Below are 24,025 nucleotides of genomic sequence, written 5' to 3'. Positions count from 1 at the left end.
CAGTAGATGATTTCAGATTTGAAAGCCAAATGTCTCAGAACATCTCTTCTGAGATCTCCCCCTCCCATTTGTTTCTTTGGGTGTTAAAAAAAGAAGGAAGAAATTTAAAACTCAACCATCTCGAGTCAGTTCTAAGAGCTGCAGATGATCAGCTTGATGCAGAATAGGCAACACACACACACACACACGGAGGGGGGGGGGAAGAGAACACCAACAATAGATTTCTCGCAATAACTTCAAGTAAAGAAATGCCCAAATTTTGGAAACCAAATATCTGGATTGAGATTGTTAGATAAAATACTATTTAAAAATAAATAGATAAATAAAAGGGTTCAAAAGAGGGTGTGTGTGTGTATGTTTCTTGTAAATAATACTGGAGGAAAATGTAAAGGAAGAATAGACACAAATTGTTTTCTGTTGTCACAAGTACCACTGGATGCTGCTTTCCCAATAACAAAAATGTGGGTTATAGATCACTAAATAGACAGAGGGAGAAAGAAATGGACAGATCAAAAAGCAAAACAGATTGAAATGAAATTTAAGAAAACCAAGTTTGGCAACTGGTGTCAAAATCAATTCTTAAATGGGACAGTATTAAAAGTTGTAACTTTTCCAGGATTTCTGGTGGGAACATTTTCACACTTGTAGAATTTAATCCCAGAAATATAGTAACTGGAGAAAATTGTGGACAAATCCACAATAGAAAAAACACACGAGGCTGTTCTCACACGCAGCCTAACCCAGGCTAGGGAAGCCCAGCCTTGGTTAGGCTGCACGCGAGAACTGTCAGGATCAAGCCCCATCTTGGTGGAGCTTTTTACCCCAGCTTCTATCTGGGGTTAAGGGTGTGAGTGTGCCATTAACTCTAGCTCCAGGATCATGTGTTCACTTGGGCTGTGTTCAGCCCCAGCAGTATTTATTTATTTATTTAAAATATTTATACGCCACCTCTCCAGTACACTACTGATTGGGGCGACTCACAACTGTAAAATAGATACAATATAAAATAAAAGTAATACAATTAACCAAATTAAGTAAACAAGTTAAAAGTCAGGCTAAAAACCACAATCAGTATTAAGTTTCAAAGTAAAAGTTTTTTGAAAGCTAAAAATTGAGAATTATTCAAACAAAAAACTAAGGAACCTACCAGATATAACCAAAGATGGAGCATTAAAAAGCTTCTTTATAAAGATGTGTTTTAAGCTGATTTTTAAAAACACTGAAGGAAGGAGCATGGCAAAGCTCTTCAGGGAGGGCGTTCCAAAGCTGAGGGGCCACAGCCAAAAAGGCCTTGTCTCTAGTCCCCGCCAGCTGGATCTCTGTTAGTGGTGGGGCCATGAGCAGGGCCTGAAATGATGAGTGGAGGGCCCTGGCAGGTTCATATGGACAAATGCGGTCTGACACCCCAGCCCCAAGCCATGTAGAGCTTTAAAGGTCAAGACTAGCACCTTGAATCTAGCCCGGAAGTGGACCAGTAACCAATGAAGCTGCCGCAGAATGGGTGTGATACTCATGAAGCAACTTGCACCCACAAGCATCCTTGCAGCAGCATTCTGGATCAGCTGAAGCTTCCAAACAGTCTTTGAGGGCTGCCCCATGTAGAGTGCATTGCAGTAGTCCAATCTGGATGTTACCAATGCATGAGTGATTGAGGTCACATCCAACTTCTCCAAGTAGGATTGCAGCTGGCATATCAGCTGTAGGTGCTAAATGGCGCTTCTGCACACCGCCGCCACCTGTGCCTCCCAGGACAATGCGGGTCCAGAAGCACCCCCAAGCTGTGGATTTTGTCTTTCAGAAGGAGTGTGACCCCGTCCAAGACCAGATTTACCTCATTACTCAGATGATCAGTTCTATCAACCCAGAGCACTTCCATCTTATTGGGTTTAAGTTTCAGCTTGTTTTCCCGCATCCAGTCCAGAACAGCCTCCAAGCCCCGGTTCAGAGCATCCACTGCCAGGCATCCAATCCCTGGTGTCTGCTGACTTAAAAGATAGGTAGAGCTGAGTGTCATCAGCATATTGATGGCACCACATCCCACACCCATGGATGACCTCCCCAGAGGTTTCATGTCGATGTTAAGCAGCATGGGGGGCAGAATAGATCCCTGTGGCACCTCATAGACCAAAGGCCAAGGGATGGAGGAGGCATCCCCCAGCACCACCACCTGAGTACAACCCTCCAGATAGGAGAGGAGCCACGGTATAACCATGCCCCACAAGTCCCAACCCAGAGAGACATCCCAGAAAGATACCATGGTCAATGGTGCCTTTTATTTCATATTTCTTAGCTCTTGAAATCTTCATCTTACATCCTTGGCCATGGAATAGATTTTCACTGGTGTCTAACTCTGCTGATATACATGGGTCATATGCAGGCTAGCTGATGAATTTGCTGCATTGTCAAATATTCATTCAGTTTTCATAGATATAGTTTCCTCATTGTGAACACATATTTTGAACAGACTGGTAGAAGAAAAGAGCTTCCCAAACAGACCAGGGCAACCTCGGCCTGCTGCTTGGAAGATCACTTTTGTGAGACTTGGAACTGTCGGCTTGTCAAGTATTTCCTGGAAAGCGTTGCAGTCCCTTAAGTGCAGTGGTTCACTAGTATATTAAGCAGGCTCCCTGACATATGACTTACTTATCTAGCTCTGATAGACTTAGCATCTCTATGCGTTATGCACAATAGATCTCTGGCTTGTGGTGGGGGGGACTGCATTATCTAAAGATCACAGCATGCGCTACGGCCCATCCGCCTTTGCAACTCCCCGTTATCTTTTTAAATATAGTGTCCATAAATAAACGTTAAATAATTCATGACCACAATTTTGTAAATTCAGCTAGGCCACACCTCTCTAGGGGCATATTTATGAATGTGCGTCAGCCTCGAATCAATGTGTCTGCCAAGCTCACTAGCACCGAGCCAGAATTCCCACATCTAGACCAAAATGCTGCAAACGATTCCGATTCCACTTCAGTGGTCATCCATCATACTGTCACTTTAATTCAGATGCTGCTACTTGTTTTAATAACATACATCTTACACAAAGAATATTGCTAACACAAGAATCCTGAGGTAGGGCTTTTACAACCTCATAAAATGGCATTAACCCTTTGATCCCTGATATTCTTTTCAGGCTTTCTTTTCGAATTTTTTTTTTAAATGCTTATCAATAACTTGAGTTCATGGGGCCTATTCATGGTGTGGAATCTGACATCAATCACTGCAGTAAAAAAAAAAAATTCCTCCCCAAGCATTAAGCTAGAGAGTTATGGAAAGGATAAAAGGGTTATTGCAGAAATTATTTCGCAAACAATAGATGGATAAAATGTATGATGATAAGTGTTAAATTATATCACCTCATTACTAAGGAACTATCTTTGCTAGCATAGAAGGGAGTTCTGTGGGAACAATAGAAGAAATACAGAAGAAATACACTAGCAGGACTAAGGAAGAGAAAATAATATGAAAGCCATTGTGGGGCGGGATACATTCTGGATGCAGCTTTTGGTGATTTATGGGCACATCTTCGTCAGGTACAGTTTAGTAGCTTAATAGTGGATGACTTAAAGATTAGCAATGCTTTTTTAAAAGCAGGTATTTGCGAAAGAAAGCACAGGGAGTTTCTATGGATTTTATTTTGATGTTTTTTTCTAAGTAAGGCACGTGCTATTTCATTTACAGACACCATGATTTGGAAGCAATGTTACCACGGTCCCAGAACAAGTCAATTACTGAAAGCACGCATCATATTCATATTTTAAATATTATTAAGGATACTTAACAAGCTTGGGAACCATGATTTTGCTAAGTAGTCTCTTATCAGTTAATGCAGATTTGAGAGAGAGAGAGAGAGAGAGAGAGAGAGAGAGAAGGGGGGAGGTGTAATGTTACATGGGGCTCATGGGATTCATTTGATCAGCATGATTAAATTATTTCCTTACTCAGCTAGAAGGAAATTACTAGTAACCAGACATTATGTGTCTGTTAATTATATGCTATAAGGTTTTCTGCTATCACACCAGTTCCAATGTTCATGCTGTCGATTTTAAGGGCATTGTCATTTTAAGAAAAATAAAAGTGATTTTTTTATTTCATATTTTTTTCCACTATTTGCTAAATGTGGAGCAGAAACTAGAGCAGTTATCAGTTCTGTTTCCATCACTGGAGAAGATATTTAGAAAATTCACAGCCAAAATATTATTTTCTATCCATTTTTACATTGCAACACACTAGTTGTTTTTAAAAATTCTGCTTCATCTATTGTTGTGTAAAAGAAATAGGAGGGTAACACTTGGAAATAGGAAATTGTGAATCTCCCTGATGAAAGGTTTGCTCATCTAGCAATCTCTGTGCCAAGTTGATGTTCTGTCCTGATACTACTGCATATTCTAGGATTTCAAAAGCAATAAAGTAAAGAAAGAAACCACAGAAAGTACTAGAGGATCCTTCATTTTCTCTCTCTAAGAAAACGATCTGCCTCTGTTTCCTATTAAAGTGTTAATAAGTCTGAAATGGTCTCCAAAAGAGAACAGTGATTAAACAATGTTTAATGTCATTCATTATGTGCAGTCAGAACCAGATAGCATTTATGAAACAAAACAAAACAAAACAATTTAAAAGAAACTGGAGAATTAGATCTTGAATTCAAGAGCTTCACTACCATGGAGGAAATGTTCTTTAGAGCTTGAGTCAGAGCTAAGAGATGTTTGCAAAGCACCAGGTGTTTATGGGACTTAAAAAGAGCCCATTAACTACAAGAAACTGTGTGCACTTCTTGTATGATATTGCTGTACCAGTAATCTACCAGGATGTTACTTTCCTTCCCAAACACTGGTAGACTAAACTGCATGTACTCTGTATTTCAGTATTAATGAATGGATTAATGGATTTCAGAAGACAGGAGCTAAAATGGATGCCCTGCTTTGAAAGAAAGTGTTTCAACGAACAGTGCACTGAGCTAGACAAAAACAAATGTAGCAGCAAAGCCCATACAGATATTTGTTTCACATGTGAAAGGATCCTGGTATTGTGGGCAATGAACTCTTCTGTAATTAAGCCACAACTCAGAATGATAATCTGATGCAGAAATTACTCTGCAAAGGCATACCTTGCTTTCACTTACAAACAGGTGTTACAATTATGTGATAGTGACCGCAGGAAGATGGAGACTAAAATTAAGCAGACAAATTGACATCTTTGACAAGATCTTCCAAGCTTCAGGTTTGATGGTTAATTTATAATAATATAAGTGTAAAAATAAATAAAATAAAAATAAATAATATCATTTTTCCAACAAGAAGAGAATCTCCTTATTTATACAATAGATATTACACAGTGTAAGTATATGAGAGGTAAGGAGGACGGAGAGAGGATACTGTCCAGATGCATGTTAATTATGGCTATTAGACATCATCTGAAATAACTGGTTTCTATTCCAGCAGATCTGATTATTATGATATGATATCTTAATCCTTGATTCATTTGCTAATCTTTAGAATTTTTGTCCTTCAGAAGTAGCATCTCTGAACTTATGAAAACCATTATCATTTTGATAACATTAAACAGTTTGAAGGGATCTTAACATCATCTAGTCTCAAGCTCTGAAATATGGAAGATGTTTTTGATGCAAGGAGAACAACTTCCTTTGTAGGAAGTTCCAGCAAGTTTAGGACCAATTTTCTCAGTTATAGTTGATTATCAACAGTGGACAGAAAGGAGCAAACTTCATTGTGCTGGAAGTTCTGAAGGACTAAAACTATGTCTGATAAAACTCTCATGATTAGTTCAATGTATTCGACCTTACTGCACAATAAATTTAAGCCAATAACCTAAAAGAGCATCATCCTTCTTCAGTGTGGCCCACTGGGAATATTGAATATTTATTTTGTACTGGAGCTTTCCAGAACTCAGCTCTGGAACCTATTTTCATTGCAAGAGTCAATAGTCAATTTATCATTAAAGAGTCAATTTATCATTAATAAAAGACAAGCATGTACCTCAACTGTGCAATACCAGCTTCAAAAGTGTTCTATGATCACAGATGTCTTAAACCTTGAACTGAACTGAACTGAACTGATGTCTGTGTTAAGCTGGTTCATACATTATCTCCTATCGTTTTTCATGTGATTTCCTATTTCAAGACAATCAGGAACAACCATATAGCAAGCAAAAAGTGTACTCGCGCAATAATCTATCACTCTGAAGATGAATTTAAGAGAGGAGAGCTGGTCTTGTGGTAGCAAGCATGACTTGTCCCCATAGCTAAGCAGGGTCTGCCCTGGTTGCATCTGAATGGGAGACTTGATGTGTGAGCACTGCAAGATATTCCCCTCGGGGATGAAGCCACTCTGGGAAGAGCAGAAGGTTTCAAGTTCCCTCCGTGGCTCCTCCAAGATAGGACAAGATTTTTTTATTGAACCAACAAACTACCAAAGCATACAGTACGGGCTGAGAGAGATTCCTGCCTGCAACCTTGAGGAAGCCGCTGCCAGTCTGTGAAGACAATACTGAGCTAGATAGACCAATGGTCTGACTCAGTATATGGCAGTTTCCTATGTTCCTAATTTATATAACAATTTTGTACAAGAAAACATCACCACAAGATGAGAAATCCATGATATTTGTAATGGTTATTTGTAAACATGCCTCTGCATATAATGAAAACAAAATACTATCAGGCTCTCTTCATTTGGGAATGAATCTGGCTGTATTTTTACTTCATAATGTGGAGTCATATTAAAAAAAAGTAAGCACAGAAAATTTAATGGATATCCCATCTTGTAGTGACATTTTGTAAGGAATTACCATGTTAAAAACATCCGGAATTTGAGGTTGAAAGGATGCAGTTCCTAATTAGTATCCTACTTTGGCCTGTGGTGACCTAACTCAATGGAAGTTAATTCTTCTCTCTTTTCTCTGCTTCCCATTTGCAAAATTTGTTTTTATTTAGTCACCTCCGACATGATGATAACTTGATGTTTGCATAGGTAAGCCAGTGTCAGTTGCTACTACAGTAAGAGTCAATAAGGGATAAGCAAACAGGAAATTAATTAATAGTTACATGGAGTAAAAACAAAACAAAACTCAACTGTTTTTGAAGGAAGGAGATATATAATAATATCAATATATAAAGATCTAATGAAATCCTTATCAAAAATAATATAGATGCATGTATAGAGGTATGTATATATTTTGAAGTATTCACAAGAATATTTCCATTCAATCTTAAAGGAATTTAAGATTTTTGTTCAGGATCAGCTTGACACCTAACTCATTGTAATAGGTACATCTTTTCATCTATTTCAGCCCTGCTAACTGGGAAAAGAGGCACATTTTAAAGGACTGGCTCTCTTATATTTAGCAGGGGTAGAACAACTGTCCTTATTCAACCCAACATAGCATCCTTCCCAGTGATTGTTGCTGGTGTCTTCCTTGTGTTTCTTTGTAGCTTGTGAGCTCCTTTGGGACAAGGAAGCATTTTATTCATTTCACTATACAAGTTGTTTTGTGAACTTCTGGTTGAAGAGCATACTGTATTTATCACATTTCCTGTCTCTGCTTTCTACCATTTTCTCAACAAATGTGTGTTCTTAAATTTCCTTTTATTTATTTTCTTCCAAAGATAGTAAGCCCCAAAGCCTCCCCACATGAGCAGCCTGAATGGGGTCTGCGGGGAGAACTGTCTTGCCTCGCTCTCCCCGCATACAAGCAGAAAGCCCTCTCTGGGTGGCCGGATTGGCCACCCTGATGATTAATGGCTCCGTCACGGAGCCAATTTGGGTGGCGGAGTTCAGGGGCCACCTGGCCCCTGGAAGTCCCAGAATGACCCGCATGAGTGTACAGGGCATTCTGGGGAGCCCCCTGATGCCAGGAGGCATGTAGTAGCCCTCCTGGTCAGGAGGCTACTCATGAGTTGCTGTGGCGCGGAGCCACGCCATCACACGATCAGAAAAACAGGGCTAGCAGAGCACGTGCTCCACTAACCTTGTTTAAGGCGAGGGGGGGCATTTAAGCTGGCTTGCTACTGGGAGCTGCACAGATCCCATTGCAGTGCACAACCAGCCGAAACCAGGCTGGGCTTCCTTAGCCCATTTTTGGCTGGTCGTGGGAACAGCCTCCCAGTGTTTCCAAATAACTGGAGGGGCATTTTAAAATCTTGGTAAGCAGAAATTAAGATGGGGCAGAAAAAAATAATTCAGATATTTAGAGGGAAAAGATGGTCTTTGGGTTTTTTTTTTTAATATTGTCCAAACATCTCATGCAGCAGGTAGTCATTAAGTAATGCTGGAATAATCTGGGTGAAGGATAGCAGGGATTAGGACGAGAGAGAACTAAGCTTTGCAGTTTGGGAAGTCTCTCGGACCGTATGATTGAGGGTTGTGCACTTTGAAGGAATAGCTGCCAACATTTGGCTAATAATGCTGCTCCTTGATCCACAAGGAAGATTATATTCCATTATATGCTTACATACAGCTAAGTAAGGCAAAAATCCTCGTAAATTATCTGCCCCATCATGTAGAAACCCTAAAATCCTGCTCAATCAATTGTCAGTGACTAATTTTTCATATGGCATGTTTCAGAATATTATATATCAGGCTGTGTCTGTCTCATAGAGGACAGAAACAGATATTTTTCCATTTCCAAATGGAAATTCCTTGGATGTGGAGATAAATCTTTTAACATTGGCCAGCTTCTGTTTCTCCTATGGTTTTGTGTAGGTCTTAAGTAAAAGAGTCAAATTATTCTGGATCAAAAATAAATTATTAGCATTTAAGCCACAGGTTTAATCCATTCAGTTATAAAAAGTGTGAATAGGCTAGTCTCCTGCAGATGCACAAACATTGAGGATCAGAGACCATGTGTTTAAAGATTTGCTTCAATTACACCAAACGATTTTTGTCTCCATTTTTTCTGGGAAAGTACTGAAAGGCTTAAATATTGCAGGTTTTAGCAAAGACATCAGTATCGACAGGATTTATACTAGGGGTGTGCATGGACTGTTTGGTGAGGTTCGGTCCAAATTTGGATCGAATTCAAACTACACTGAAGGAATGCGAACTGGCTCTGTCGAAACAATTGGTTGGGCCAGTTGGTTTGAAGAACCAGCTCGAACTGGTTTCAAGTGGTTCATGATCTAACTGCTCAAACTGGCCCGGTTTGCAGTGGTCCGGTTCGCAACCAAATTTATACACATCTTTTCAAATTTAGCAGGTCTAAAGAAGGGTTACTAGCAGACTGGGTGTTAAAACTCTGATCTTTCTAGATGAACAAATCAACACCTTCTTGTAACAAAACAAAAACAGAGCTTTAGATGTTTTTTCCTGATCTTTCAAGTATTTTTCACCTTGCAAAGTTGCACACTTTGTGGGTTTTCAGACTGTCCCTACTGGGATAGGGCTGTAGTTCAGTGGTAGAGCATTTGGTTTGCATGCAAAAGGTCCCTTCAGTTTCACTCCATGGCATCTCCATGTAATACTGGGAAATACTCAAATCTGAAACTCCAGAGAGCTGCTACCAGTCAGTGTAGACAATACTGATAGACTGTCTGACTAAAGTAGCTTCCTATATTTCTGTGCTCTTATATAATTTGCAAAGAACAGCTTGGTATTCTAGCTTCTACAGCAACTGTAGCTAGAACAAGCTGGGATTTGTTGCATTCAAACCAAGTGGGAAATCCCAGCTGGACTGGAATGTGCAAATTTCTTCTCTTGTATATAAAGAAGAGGGGGGAATGTGTAATCCAAAGACTCATGATATTAACAGTCCAGAATCTACAATTGATCCCTGTTTTTGTTGTTGTTGTTGTTGTTGTTTTTAATGTTCAGAGAGATTTCAAGTGGAGTTTGTAACTATATAGGTACAGAATTAACTTAAGGAGACATGTACAACCATTCATTAATTCTCTAGCTACCATTTTCCAATTTGTCAGACATGTAAATGTAGACATGTGATAACTCATGAACGAGTGTAGAAAGTAGGGATGTGCATGGATCAGTTTTTGCAATTCAATTCAAACTGAAATTGAATCAGCTTGATTCGATTCAAGCTTGAATCTTCTGCCCTCGAATCTGAGTCGATTCAGATGACCTGCTAACTTGGCACAATCCCTGCTAACTTGGCAAAGAGGCACCTTTTAATGTGGTGGTTATCTTTATTTAGCAGGGGGAGAGTAACTGGCCCTACCCACCCCCAGCACAGTACCTCCAGTGACTGTTGCTGGTGTCTATCTTATATTTCTTTTTAGATTGTGAGCCCTTTGGGGACAGGGGGCCATTTTATTTATTATTTCTCTATGTAAACCACCCTGAGGCATTTTTGGAAGGGCGGTATAGAAATCAAATTAATAATAATAATAACAATAATTTGAAATTGATTCTATTTAAATTTGAATTGATTCAACCAGATTTTTAAGGGCTGGGGGCACGAAAGTGGATTGAGTGGCAGGACCCCATGGGTGCCAACTGTCATCCAACCCCCAAAGTATTTGGGAAAGGGTGAATTTTTAGGAATTTTTATATGTTGCAGATTCTCAGTTGTGAAACAACTTTTTCATAGAGAATCCCTGTGAAGAAGTCATTTCACAACTGAGAATCCATACACCAAAATTTCTAAAAATCCGTCCCAGGTAGTGATGGCAGAAGCCCAGAGGGGACAAAATGGAGATCATTGGGGACAAAAAGTAGGCTTGAATCGCCAAAGTGATTTGAACTTGAATCAAGGGTGATTTGATTCAACATCGAATCTGGTAAGCCTCCTCAAAGCTGATTCAATCTGAGGTCGAATCACTCAAATCGCCCAGATTCAAGTCGAATCGATTCGACCACAAATTGATTTGCACATCCCTAGTAGAAAGCTCCTTTTGCTGGCAACATGCATGGGATTTTTAATCAGTATGGACAGAAGAAGCATTATGATCCACAATTACCACCAGTGTAGCATAGAGAGTAGAATGCTGGATTCAGAACAGGAAGACCTGCTCAGACATGCACTGGGTGGCCTTGGTTAAGTAGCCATCTCTTAATGTAAGCTACTCATAGGATTGTTCTGAGCAATAAAATTGATGGTATGTAAGTATGTGAACTGCTCTGTGAATAATTTGGGATGATCCAAAACCTATTCTGAAGAGCAGTTGTTTATTTTAATGTCTTATTTTGAAGTGCATTTGTTCAATGTTTTATTAATGTAAACATACCCTGACATGGGGGCAGTACACTTGATAATGTCTTGTGCACAAACAAATCATTGATCCAGTCATGAAGGTAGAGACAGTCCACTGTTGCTGTGAGTGTATTATTTGAGGTGGACAAAAGCTAACTTTATGGTACACATATCCTGTTCCTTATTCATCTGTATGTATACTGAAAAATTGCTTGGTGGCAGCAGTGAGCAAGAATGAAATTCTGGCCCAGTTCAGATGTACACGTTAACTGGAATTAAGCATGGCCGAGGTTTCCATTCTTAACTCCAAATCGGGCCGCAGATGTTCACCAAACCGTGGGTAGCCAAGCTCCAGTTGAAGGAGAGGGAAGCCCCTCACTGCTGCCCTGCTGCCAAGGCACATCCCCACTGCCTCTATGATTGGAGTTTAGAATAGGCACAAAACTGTGGTTATAGCTGAGTCAGCATTCGGGTGTATCACTTCGGCAGCAAAACCTCAGTTGTCAGTGGCAAAACACAGGGATAACTGAAGGTTCCAACTGAAGTTTGGCAAGGCAAACCAGAATTAGCTTTTGACCTGTAATTGCAGTTTCGCACATTCAGGCATACTGCAGTTACAACCGCAGCCTGCTATAACTGTGGTTATCTTGTATGTCTGAACTTAGGTTTAATCATCAAACATGATTAAACCATGGTTTAGTGTGATGTCCATGCTTGGCCTATTTCGTTGAAAGCAACAATCCAACACATATGTTCATGCACCAGATCTTGAAAGGTGAAAAAGATAATTGGAAGGATGAGCAAAACCAACAAAAACTTCTGTATCATTTTGCAGAAAAACAGCTGCTTTACTAAACAATTTTCAGTGCCAAAAATTCATTTTTCATTTACAAAACAATGCCTAACTTGTCCTTTTAATTTCAGTGAGACTGTTTGAGTAATTTGCCTCATCAGGTCAGCCAGTGATCTTTATCAGGAAACTAGCATGGAAGAGGAGTTAAACTTCCCATGGCTATGGTTCCAATTCAGATCAGGGCTGCATAGCTGCTCTTTACAAAAAGTGTATAGCAGCAGAGATGCATGAATGCATCAGGTGACATTCATGGATCTCTTTCATTGTATCATTCTTAGCCCTAACATATTATGCAAAATAATAAAATGTTCCATCAGGTGAGTGAGTGAGTGCCGTCAATTCAGTGTCAACTCTTAGCAACCACATAGATAGATTCTCTCCAGGATGATCTGTCTTCAACTTGGCCTTTAAGGTCTCTCAGGGGTGTCGTAATTGAGTCCACCCACCTTGCTGCTGGTTGTCCTCTTCTTCTCTTTCCTTCAACATTTCCCAGCATTATGGCCTTCTCAAGGGAGCTGGATTTTCGCATAATGTGCCCAAAGTATGATAGTTTGAGCCTGGACATTTGTGCCTCGAGTGAACATTTTGGATTGATTTGTTCTATGATCCATTTGTTTGTTTTCATGACTACCTATGGTATCCTGATTGAACTTTAGGAAAATAACCAAAATAACCAAAAATTAATGGGAGAAATATTTATTCTGGCTTACATTGTCCTTAGTCAACCTTGCTGGCCTTCAGTGAATCTATATAACTGTGGTTTACTATATATACTAAAGCTTATCCTACATATTTAACAAGATTTGACTATGCTAATGTCAATAGTGTTCAACATATGTCACCAATAAAGGAAGTTGGAAGGCATAAATATGAATTCAGTCATCTGTTGTCCTTGTCATATGCTGAACTATGGCACTGGAAAGTCATATCTTTAGAAACTAGTAGGGCTGAGTCTCACACAATCTTGTGTTGTGGCCAAGTCCACATAACTTTACGCTGTTGTCTGGTATCCTTGTCTGAAATATTCTTGTGAAAGGGTCCCCATCTTAAACCAAAAATAGCCACAGCAGCGTTGTCAGATGTATTCTCTGATGTGGCAACCTTTGATTTTTGTTTCAATGGGAGGATTGTTCCATGGCAATGATTTAACACATGGCATAATGTAGTAAAATCACCATGCAAGAACTTTATCACAACATAATGTGAAAATCAGCCTGAAGTCTCCTTGGTTTGACCTTTATTTTTGCTACAAACATCTTTTTTTCCAAATGTCCTGTCATTTTGAATGAAGAACGGAGGTATAGCGTATTTTTCATAAGGCAAAGCAGTGAGACTTATAGCTGGCAAAAGTGGGAGAGTGTTACCTACTTAAACTGTTTTTTCTGACTTAATAAGAATTTTTCATCTCACGCGAGCCATTTTAAAATATTGTCTATACACAAACAGTCATTCTGAATAATAGGCCTGCACATAGTAAATGTCAGCTCTTTAAATCACAGAGGACCTAGGAACCAGAGGAGAGAATGCTTCATAACAGTTTAAACTTCAGCCTCCCATTTATTATGTAGGTGTTTATAAATCTCTTAGGGGAACTCTCTCTGCCTTGTGGGAAACCCAAAATAGCAGAGTTGTTTGTCAGCTTGACTTGCTTGTGTACTTTTGTCTGGGCATTTCTTTTGCGTAGTGACTCCATTCGGCTTCAAGGTTGGCATCCAAGGTTGTTGCCCAAAGAGCTGTTGGTTGTTTCTTTTGTTTGCTAGTACAGTGCATTTGTTAAGACACACTCTCTCTCTCTCTCTCTCAAACTGGGTATGAATGATCATCCTCTTTCAGTTTGTACTGCAAGATGAATGTAACAAATCTCACAGATTTGAAAAATTTCTTACCCATTCCCATCTGTCTTGGTTAGTATGAATACTTTAGCATTAAGTGGAGAAAAGGAGAATCCATCAATACTTAATAACTGACCTTAAGATAGGAATGCAAAGTTCACTACAATTAAGCCAGAGTGTCAGCAGAAGTCACAAGGGAGGCTATCAATATATTTGACTACACACAACCTGTGATAGTAATTTTAGATTGTACAACAGAAACTGCCTGCATATTGTTTCTGTTTTGTTTTTTAAGATGTAGAACCATTCTGTATTCCAGACAGTACCCAGGAGATTCTTTGATATGAATGATTGCAGTCCAAAACAAACCTATGAGCAAATGGGATTCCGGATGGAATTTTATCACACAGTTGTGCTGTAACCAGCTGTTTGTTTGCTTCAATGGGATCCATTATGAAATTTTTAATAAAGTTGTTTTGAAGATCTAATGTGAATCATGTAAAATAGAAGGTATTCTAAGCTTATGCCTACATTACAAATATTTACCTGACCTGTGGATTATAGGGATGAACCACATGGATGGCTCTCTCCAGCTTCATTAAAAATATTGGGGTGTACCTATATAATGATGAAGAAGAAAAGGGAGACATGACAAAAAGCAAAAAAAAGCAGGCAGTTTAAAAAAAAAATCAAATGGCTTCTCTCCTGAGATGTAAGGAATAGGATAATTCAGAGCTGACATTGGGTTGTGTGAATTGTACTTCCCTGTTCTGGGCTAGAGATGTCAGTGAACTCTGCAGAACATGGATGTTTTTATATTCCAACTTTCTCTCTCTCTCACTCTACCTCCAGAAGTCTTTTGGACTGGATTTCAGCTGGTCCAAAATCTCTGACCCATTTAAAATGATCCAAATTAGGAGACAGCAGCATCACTGCATGCTAGAGCCAGCCCGGAACCCTCACTCCCCTCCCCCTACAGTTGTAGTACTTCACATCAGAGAGCTCCTTTCATGGGGTACAGGCTGCAGGAAGGTTAGAAATCTTGGGCTCTTTGATGCATAGAGGGGAAATGAGAAGCATTTCTAATAAGCAGCACTCAAGTGGAATGTAAGTACTGTTATAAGTTGCTACTGCCAAACTATGGAGAACTGCCTGAAGGAAATGGTGAGAGTCAGTAGTGGTGATGTGAGGAATGCCCTGTATGCCTGGGCTGTCATGCTTCTGAGAACCAACTAAAAGAGACACAGTGCTTCAGAGTCACATGCAAACCAGTTGTGTGGGCATTAGTTTGTGCCCATGCTGATATGGAAAGCCTATTTCACAGGCACACCACAACGAGATAAGCACTATCTGACTAAACATGCTTTCACTCTACAGGAGCACTTCCAGATTGTCTGCAACCCTCCTTTCTTTCTTGGGATCAAGATTGAAGGCCAAACTAGACCCCAAACCAAAACACGAAGGGCTAGAAGGAACCTCACAGGTGAGAGCATCCTAATCCAATACCCTGTTTTCTCTCAGAATATTATTTATTTCTTACTTCTCTGTCCCACACTTCACCCACAGAGCTCAGGAGCTCTTTGGGTGAACCTCTGAAGTTCCCCCCAGTTTATGCTTGCAATAGCTCAATGAAATAGGCTAGGATGAGATTTATTTATTTAAATTTTTAATCCCACCATTTCTCCCAAAGGCAAGTCAAGGTGGCTTGAATTCCTCAAAGTATATGTTGGATAGAAAAAGCTTTGAACCCTGTCTACACATTCCAAGCTCATATGATCAATACCTTGTATCTTTCCCTCTGTACAAAAGTAAAAATAAATAAATTATATTTAGCAAGATTGTGGAAAATGTCAACAATTTTCAGTTCTGAACAGACTTTTGGTAAACCATACATTCTGACAGATTGACATATATCAGAAAGCAGTTTAGGAAAAGGTGCTCATGAGGCCATTTTTTTGTTTCAAATATTTGATCAGAGAACCTGCCTATATTGGGAAATGCTACTTTCAGCAATTACAATGAAGAGATACTGCTCTTTGTAATATGCCCATAGGAAATGGCTGGAAAGGTTAACAGTAGCTATTAGACTTGAATGCAACAGCAGAGATGGTCTATTGGTCTAAATAAGAAACTACCTCACCTGTGTGGGTCAAATGTTTTCAAGTTCATTTACCAATCACTGGCCAAATGTCACAGGTTCAAACAAGATCTCAAATAAGATCGATGCAATCTATCAATACGTAATGCATTATATTAGAGTGAACTGCAGTTCAAGGAATGATAGTAGTTCAATGAAACACATGCTAAATTGAACCATATGCTATAGATTTTAGAGGCACTGGGAGTGGGAAGGGATGGACTACACATGTGTTTGAAAAGTATAGGGGTTTATTTTTTCTATTTTTTCTATTTTTTCAAAAGACAACCAAGAAAATTGTTCATGTATGCTAAAGATCTGTAAGGAGAATAGCTCAACTTGATGTAATCTTAATCATCCGCACTATAAATATTCACACTTTCTCAAATGGAAATCTCAGAAATTTGTTTAAAGATGATGTAATATTAGGCAGTCATGGGGTATGTATGATTTGAAGACATCAGCAGCACTAAGCATGAACCATCCCAGGTATAAAAGCTTCAAATCAAATAAGTCCTGACTCAAAGTGTCTGACATGCCCCCATTCTTGACAGTCCATTTGCAAATGGTAAAAATAGGAGGGAGAGCAGTGGATTGTTTGGATGGGGCAGCAAAATGGGGTAAAAGCGGGGGACTTGTTGGTGGAAGTCTTGCAGGTAGCCAGCCGGTTGCTACCTGGACAATCGCTGTTCCTGCAGCTATAAACAGTAAGCGTCCCAAACCTTTGGCCACCTGGGGAAATTGCTGCCCCCTGGTTTCTATTCTCTCCCCCACCCCACACAATTTAAAGCAGAAAGTTCTCAAGTGAAAATGTTCAGTTCACCTCTAACTCAAACTCAACTCAACTCCCATTGATGTCCACTCAAAAGAGCGTAAAGCAGGCCCTCTTCTCTGTGTGTTTCAAGGATGTGGTGTTTTGCAGAGCAGGCCAAGGAAAGCAGATTAGTTGGGGTTGATTATCTTTAGGTTACCGTGGGTGGGGCTCAGGGATCCTGAGGTGCTCTATAGCTGCTTCCCTTGGACATGCACAGAAATCTTATATAGATTTAACTAAAAGGTTTATTAAGCAACAGCTCCATTTTCTCCTTCTCCTTTCCCTCCCTTTTCCTTTCTGACTCCACCACCACCCTCACCCACCCACCCACCCACCCACACTCTGTACAGGATCTCTACTGGGACAAACGTGCAAACAATTAAATACAACATGAATTCATAAAATAGAATACAACATAAGGCTAGCACCCACAATAACCACCCCTAAGTCGTCACTGAGGCTATTCTCACGCCTGTGCAGAACCAGGCTAAGGGAGGCCAGCCCAGTAACTCATTCTGGATGTCAGCCAGTGATCGTAACTGGTGCTTCCAGCTCAAATATTTTTCCCAGGCCCACCCATCCACTGAGATCTTTTTGACGCACAGCAGTATGTGTGTGTACTTTTACCCATCCCTATGAAAGGCCTCGACAGAGACTGTAATCCTCCACACACTTATGGAAGAGCACTTCAGCTTGGAGTCAAGGGGATTTCCAGGGGCGTAACTATAATAGGGCAAGGGGAGACAGTTGTCTGGGGCCCACTGCCTTGGGGGGGCCCCAGAGGCAAGTCACATGACTGACTCCCCCAGCTGCGCACCCGCCCAGGCTTCCTTCAGTTGTATTCATCCTCCAAAATTGATTTGAGTGTTAAGACCGGGAACTACCAGAATGGCATGTCTTTCTCTAGTACCATTCAATGTCTGGCATCGTCCACAATCTACAAAACCATTAAAAATAATAATTTAGGATGATGTTGATGTTCTGTTGTGGCACATAGGGGTGTGTGTGTGTGTGTGTCTATAAATTTTACTATGCTTTTTGTTATCACTATTCAGCCTCATTTAGGATTTCTTTACTTCATGAACTGAGCTTCAGTGTGGGGGGCATTTTAAAATCTTGTCTCTGGGCCCACTGCAACCTTGCTACGCCCCTGCGGAGGCGACTCACAAAGAGACCCCTGACCGGGAGGCTCCAACAAGCCTCTCAACCTCAGTGGTCTCCCAAGAATGCCCCGCACACTTATGCGGGACATCCTGGAAATTCCATCCCCGCCCCCCCAGCAGCTCCGTGTCGGAGCCAGTAATCATGTGGGTGGCTGATCTGGCTGCCCAGGGATGGCCCCCTGCTCATGTGCAGAGAGAGCAGGCTAAGTCTGGATTTTGTGTAGAGCCTCACTATCTTTTGATGAAGATGGTGACCACTTGTAAATACATACTGGGGAGGGTATGTGAGAGAGAACCAGTCTTTTGGGGAAAGAGCCAAAGAGTGGGCTGAGCAGCTTCTGACTGACCCTGGACTTTGCCCTCAGTCTGCTTAGCTGATAGATTATCTGACCTTTTAGGAAGCCTAAACCCAGTGAGGGGTTTAGAGATACAGTTTTGGCAGGAGCAGTTCAGCCAGTCCCCCACTGGGATTGTAGCGAGGTCTGGCATGCAACTCTAATCCCTTCACAAAGCAGTGATTAGCTCTATTGTATTATTGTTTGACAGAGTTATGGTCACATTTAAATTTATTTATTGGTGACTTCTCTCTTCATTTGTTTGACTCTGCAAGGGTCAATCACGATACATTTTTCTCTGGAAGGCATTTTACATTCAGAGAGGCATCTGCCATCTATTATATTAATTCTCCTGGGTGTGCCTTGGAATGTGCATCCCAGCACCCAGCTGATTGGCTGGGTGGCGGACGGGCCTGATTGGCTGAGGCACACCCAGGAGGATTGGTCGCCGCGGCAGCAGCAAGCCTGACCGCAGAGGCCAGAGGCAGCGGCAGGCCCAGCCCAGCCACAGAGGCAAGGCCCCGGGGAGGGAGAAAGGGGGGGAGAAGTGGCGGCGGGGAGGAGATGTGTCTGGGCCTGGAAGCGGAGACTGGAAGCGGAGCAGAAGGTGGGGGGGGGGAGAGGTAACCGCCGGCCCCAAAGAGCGCACAGATGCTCTGTGCGAGATTGGCTAGTATAGGTAAATATTCCTGCATTTATAATAGCACCACCAAAACCATTTCGTTTCACCCACTGGCAAGCAACTCGAAGGAGCACTTGTGCTAAAAGAAAAGCACAAAACCTTATCAGAAATGTATTTTCTTCAGACAAGTTGAGCATATTCCATTTAGTGTTGCCAGGATATTATTTATTTATTTAGTACATATGTATATCATCCAGACAAAAATGTCCCTGGGCAGTTCACAATCCATTACAGTGACCAATCCATTGCAATTTGTTTGGACCAGCTTTCAATACCATCAATCATGGTATCCTTCTGAATCACGTAAGGGATTTGGGAATAGGGGGCACTGCTTTGCAATGGTTCTGCTCCTACCTCTCGGGTAGATTCCAGATGATGGAGCTTGGTGACAGCTGCTCCTCAAAATGGGAGCTGTTATATGGAGTCCCTCGGGGCTCCATTCTGCCACCAATTCTTTTTAACATCTACATGATACCATTAGGTGAGATGATGATGACATCCAAGTGGTGCTGCTGAGTGGTGCTGAATATGCTGATGGCACCCAAATTTCTCTGTCCATGTCATAGTTATCAGGAAATGGCAGTATCACCCTAAATGCCTGCCTACAGACAATAATGGGTGGGATGAGGAGTAATAAATTGAAATTGAATCCTAGCAAGATTGGAGGTGTTCATTGTGGGAAATCAAGGACAGGATAGAAGCTTCTGTACTGGATGGGATTACCCTCTCTCAGAAAGAACAGTTTGGGTGTGCTCCTGGATCGTGGTCTTTGATCTGATGTCTCAGATTGAGGCTATGGCCAGGAGGGTTTTTTACCAGCTTCAGCTGATAAGACAGCTTCACCTGTTCCTTGAAGAGAATGACCTGAAAACAGTGGTGCACCAACTGGTAACCTCCTCCATGGATTACTGCAATGCAGGCCTGGCTATGTATTTTATTTATTTATTTCATTTATAGACAGCCCCATCCAAAGGCTCTGGGTGGTGCACAACAAGTTTTAAAAGACATAAAAACAAACATCATTTTAAACACACTGCTTAAAACAATATAAAAACAATTCAAAAACAATTCAAACCCATTAGAAACCAATTAAAATACTTTAAAACAATTAAAAAACCTTTGGAAGGCCAGGCCAAACAAGTTTTATGGGCTCTCTTAAAGGCCAACAGCGAGCCTAAACTGCAGATATCTGCCAGGAGTGCATTTCATAGGCCAGGAACAGCTACAGAGAAGGCCTGGTTCCGAGTTGCCACCAGATGTACAAGTGGTAATTGATCTCAGTCTTTATTAGTCCAGCCAATGGCCAGAATTTCAAAAATAAAATCATTTAGAATTAACAACTTCATTCCGAATAATACCACAAATATAACAGAATTTAGCAACATTGAGTAAATTCTCCTTTTCACAATCCTTTAAAATTAAATTTAAATAATCCATTTCAGTTGATCCTGGAAACAGGATAAGTTGAGGTGAAAAATATTTCTTCCTAATGTCACAGTAAAATTGGCAATACAAAAAGACATGAGCCGTTGTCTCAACTTCTCCCGATCCACACGGACAAATGCGAAATTGATAAGGAGTATTTTGTAATCTCCCCTGCAGCACAGCTGTATTCATGGCGTTACAACGGGCCAAAGTTAAAGGTAATGTAAGAAGAGATAAATATCTAGCTGGAGAATAGCTAACAATTTCAACATTCAGGAAAACACCCCTAGGAATTAGACTCCTGTCAATCTGAGATTCCACATCCAGAATCCTTTCCTTAAGTCTGCCCCTAGCCCAGACGTGTAACTATAGGGGGGGCAGGCAGGGCACATGCCCTGGGTGCCACTTTGGTGGGTCACGTGGGGGGCGCCAAAAAGTGCCATGACCCTCCCATCCCCCCCTTCCCCACAAAAATCTTTCTTTTCAGGGCGGCGGCAGCCGCCGCACGCCCCTGCCAGCTCGCGCTGCGCTGCCACCACTACCTGCGACCTGGCCGGCAGCCTGACGGAGTCATCGTGTGCCCCCTGATGGCTTGTGGGGAGGGGAGTGAGCGCAGCGGTGGCGGGCGGTGGCGGATCGCCGAGTACAGAGCGACGCCGAGGCCTGCCGTCTGGCCCGGCGTCGCTTCCCAACTGCGCAGTTTCGATCAGATACAAATCAAAACAAAAAAATAGATTCATGCACATCCCTAGTTATAACTGAGCTCTTTCACCTCCTTGCACCAATAATGTAATCAATTTGATTTCTGTGTACTCCATCTGGTAAAGTCCATGTGTATGGGTGCTGGTTTGGTTGTATGAAGAATGTATTTGCAATGAAGAGATCACTGGCTTGGCAAAAACAAAAAAGTCATTCTCCTGCTTCATTTCTGTTTCCTAGGCAATACAGTCCGTATGTGTTTTCCTCTTTACCATTTCGAACTTTGGCATTCCAGTCTCCAACCACCACCAGCACATTTTGTTTGCATGATCTGTCAATTTCAGACTGAACTTGAGCATAAAACGAATCAACCTCCTCTTCTTCTGCATCAGACATTGGGGCATAGACTTGAAGAACTGTCATGTTAAAGGGTTGTCCATGAAATCTAATTGATATTAGTCGGTCACTGACCGCATTGTACCCAAGTACTGTCATTGCTATATCCTTAATGACTATGAAAGTGACACCTTTCCTTTTTTGTTTCTTGTGTCCTGAATAGTAAACGGTATGATTTTCTAACTGAAAGTGTCCTATTTCAGTCCACTTTAATTCACTGATGCCCAAGATGTCAATCTGTAGTCTATTCATTTCATCTTTCACTGTGTCGAGCTTTCCCATATTCATGCTTCTTACGTTCCACATCCCCATTATAATTCTGTCTTTGCAGCTTCAGATTTTCTTTTTCCACATGGCAACATCAGCCGCTCGAAGTCCAAAAGGCTTTAATCTAACCGTGTCATAAACACCATAGGTACTCTGAGAGATCCTCAGCCCTTCCTCAGAGCATGTTGAATGCCATCCAACTTGAGGGGCCCATCATCTAGCACTACATCGACAATCATTCTATTTTGTCTAGGCATACTTTGTTCATCCCTCCCAGGAACACCCCACCTACCACAATGAGGAGCCCTGTATCGGGGTCTCCTGGTATCAGTCGGCTCCCCAGAATGCCCCATGCACTTCCACAGGGTATTCTGGGACTTCTGGGGGCCGGGTGGCCCCCAATCCCCGCCACCCCAACCGGCTCTGTGATGGAGCCAGTAATCACATGGGTGGCCAATCCGGATCGTCTGTGGGGAGGTAAGTGCTTTCAGGCTTCCTCCCTGCAGAAAGCAATAGCCTCCTGGGGTGATCGTGAGGATTCCTTCCCTGAGTAGTACTAATGAGAAATTTAGTCTGGATGTCAGCCACTTAAAACAAGTCTTCATAAAACAGAGGTAGATGACAATCAATTGCTGGTTACAAAACTGAAGGAGATTCTAACATCTCTGGCATAGATTCCTAAGCATTAAAGGTTGTTCATTTTCAGCACCTCTGCTGCATTGATGATGAATTTGTTGGGGCCATGCTATTTGCTCCCTGCTGGATGAGGCACAAAGCCCATTAAGTCCAGCATCATGTTTCTCAGAGACGCCCACCAGATGCCTCTGAGAAGCCCACCAGCAAGAGGTGAGGGCATGCCATCTCTCTTACTGTTGCTCCTCTGCAGCTGGTATTCAGAGGTATCTTGCTTCCAATGATGGCCTATAGCCACTAGACTAGTAGCCATTGATATATCTGTCCTCCATGAATTTGTCTAAGCCCCTTTTAAAGCCATCCAAGCTAGGGACCATCACCACATCCTGTGGCAGAGAATTCCATAGTTTAATTATGCACGGTGTGAAAAAGTACTTCTATTTGTTGGTCCTAAAATTCTTCTTTCTTATGCTAGCTGTAGGTCAACATCTTCTCTGCTAGCACAGTCAAATACTCAGTTAAAAAAGAGAGGGTTTTTTAGATTTTAGAAGTTTGATGTTCATAAACATTATAACTCTTTCCAATTCCTCTTTCTCAATTCCTCTCTCTCAAAAATCACAGAAACAACACACAGCCTTATATAGGATCTGAAAATATGAAAAAATGTTGCCATTTTACATGATTATCATATTTGCAATCAGTGCATTTTCAAGCTGGCTCCACATCCAAAATTTAATGTGAAACGTATGTATAATCATTTAAAGCATGCTTTTATTTTTTATCATCGAACATCAAAATTGTTATTGTTATTATTAGTATTATTACAACCGAGAAACTAACTGGAGTACAACAATTAAGATAAAAAGAACAATTCCTACTCAGAGATTTATGGTCTAAGCTTTGCAACTCCCACTTACGTACACAAGAACACATGCAACCAATATAAGTCTGTGAGCATGTTGGGTGGTTGGTGTAGTAAATGAGGAATCGATGGGTTTCCCCTCCTCGTGTGTGTTTACTACACTGTAAGTAATATACATGTGTATACTGTGTTTTTGCCTTGGGTTGAAGATGCTATACAATTTAAAATATTAAATCGGCAACAAAAATTTTAAAATATAAAATGGAGTTGTCTCAGGCCATTTGTGGTTGTAGGAGTTCCCCTGGCCTGGGTTCTCTTCTTCTTCTGTCCATTCAAGGACACATATCTTAGGTTACCCCTGGGAAGATGTGAGAGGGGCTTTAGATTCAAAACCTATGGGAGCTTATTTGGCTGTTATGTTCATCTGCTTGTGTTTGATTGTCTGTTTCATGGATGATGGATGATGGTATCCTGTAAGTATTTATAATATGAATAACTTATAATTTGTCCATTCAGTGTTCTTTGAGATGTCTAACAATTTTATGATTACAATGAAAGGGAGGGAGGCAGAATTGCTATTTATAATATTAGGCTCATATTCTCTATTATTCCTATACTTAATAATCTCTAAAATCTTCCCCCAGATTTCCTCATATTTTCTTTCTACCTGCCTGTTCCCATTCTTATGCTTCTAATTCTGTTGCCTCAGTATCTGTCTGAGGGTGTACTGGAGATTTAAACTTCATGCATGTATTGTGCAACCA

The 24,025-nt window shown here is 41.0% G+C and overlaps 1 long non-coding RNA gene across 1 annotated transcript in view; it reads left to right on the top strand.

The window, feature by feature from the left end:
* Nucleotides 1-24,025, top strand: part of LOC128346728 (uncharacterized) — a 69,560-nt gene that overhangs the window by 27,728 nt on the left and 17,807 nt on the right. The window contains exon 2 of the long non-coding RNA XR_008317155.1: nt 15,226-15,331. This is a non-coding gene — a long non-coding RNA (uncharacterized LOC128346728). The remainder of the gene's footprint in view (nt 1-15,225; nt 15,332-24,025) is intronic.

This window comes from Hemicordylus capensis, chromosome 1 (assembly GCF_027244095.1).
Source record: "Hemicordylus capensis ecotype Gifberg chromosome 1, rHemCap1.1.pri, whole genome shotgun sequence".
NCBI lineage: Eukaryota > Metazoa > Chordata > Lepidosauria > Squamata > Cordylidae > Hemicordylus > Hemicordylus capensis.
This window is presented reverse-complemented; position numbering and strand designations above follow the sequence as displayed.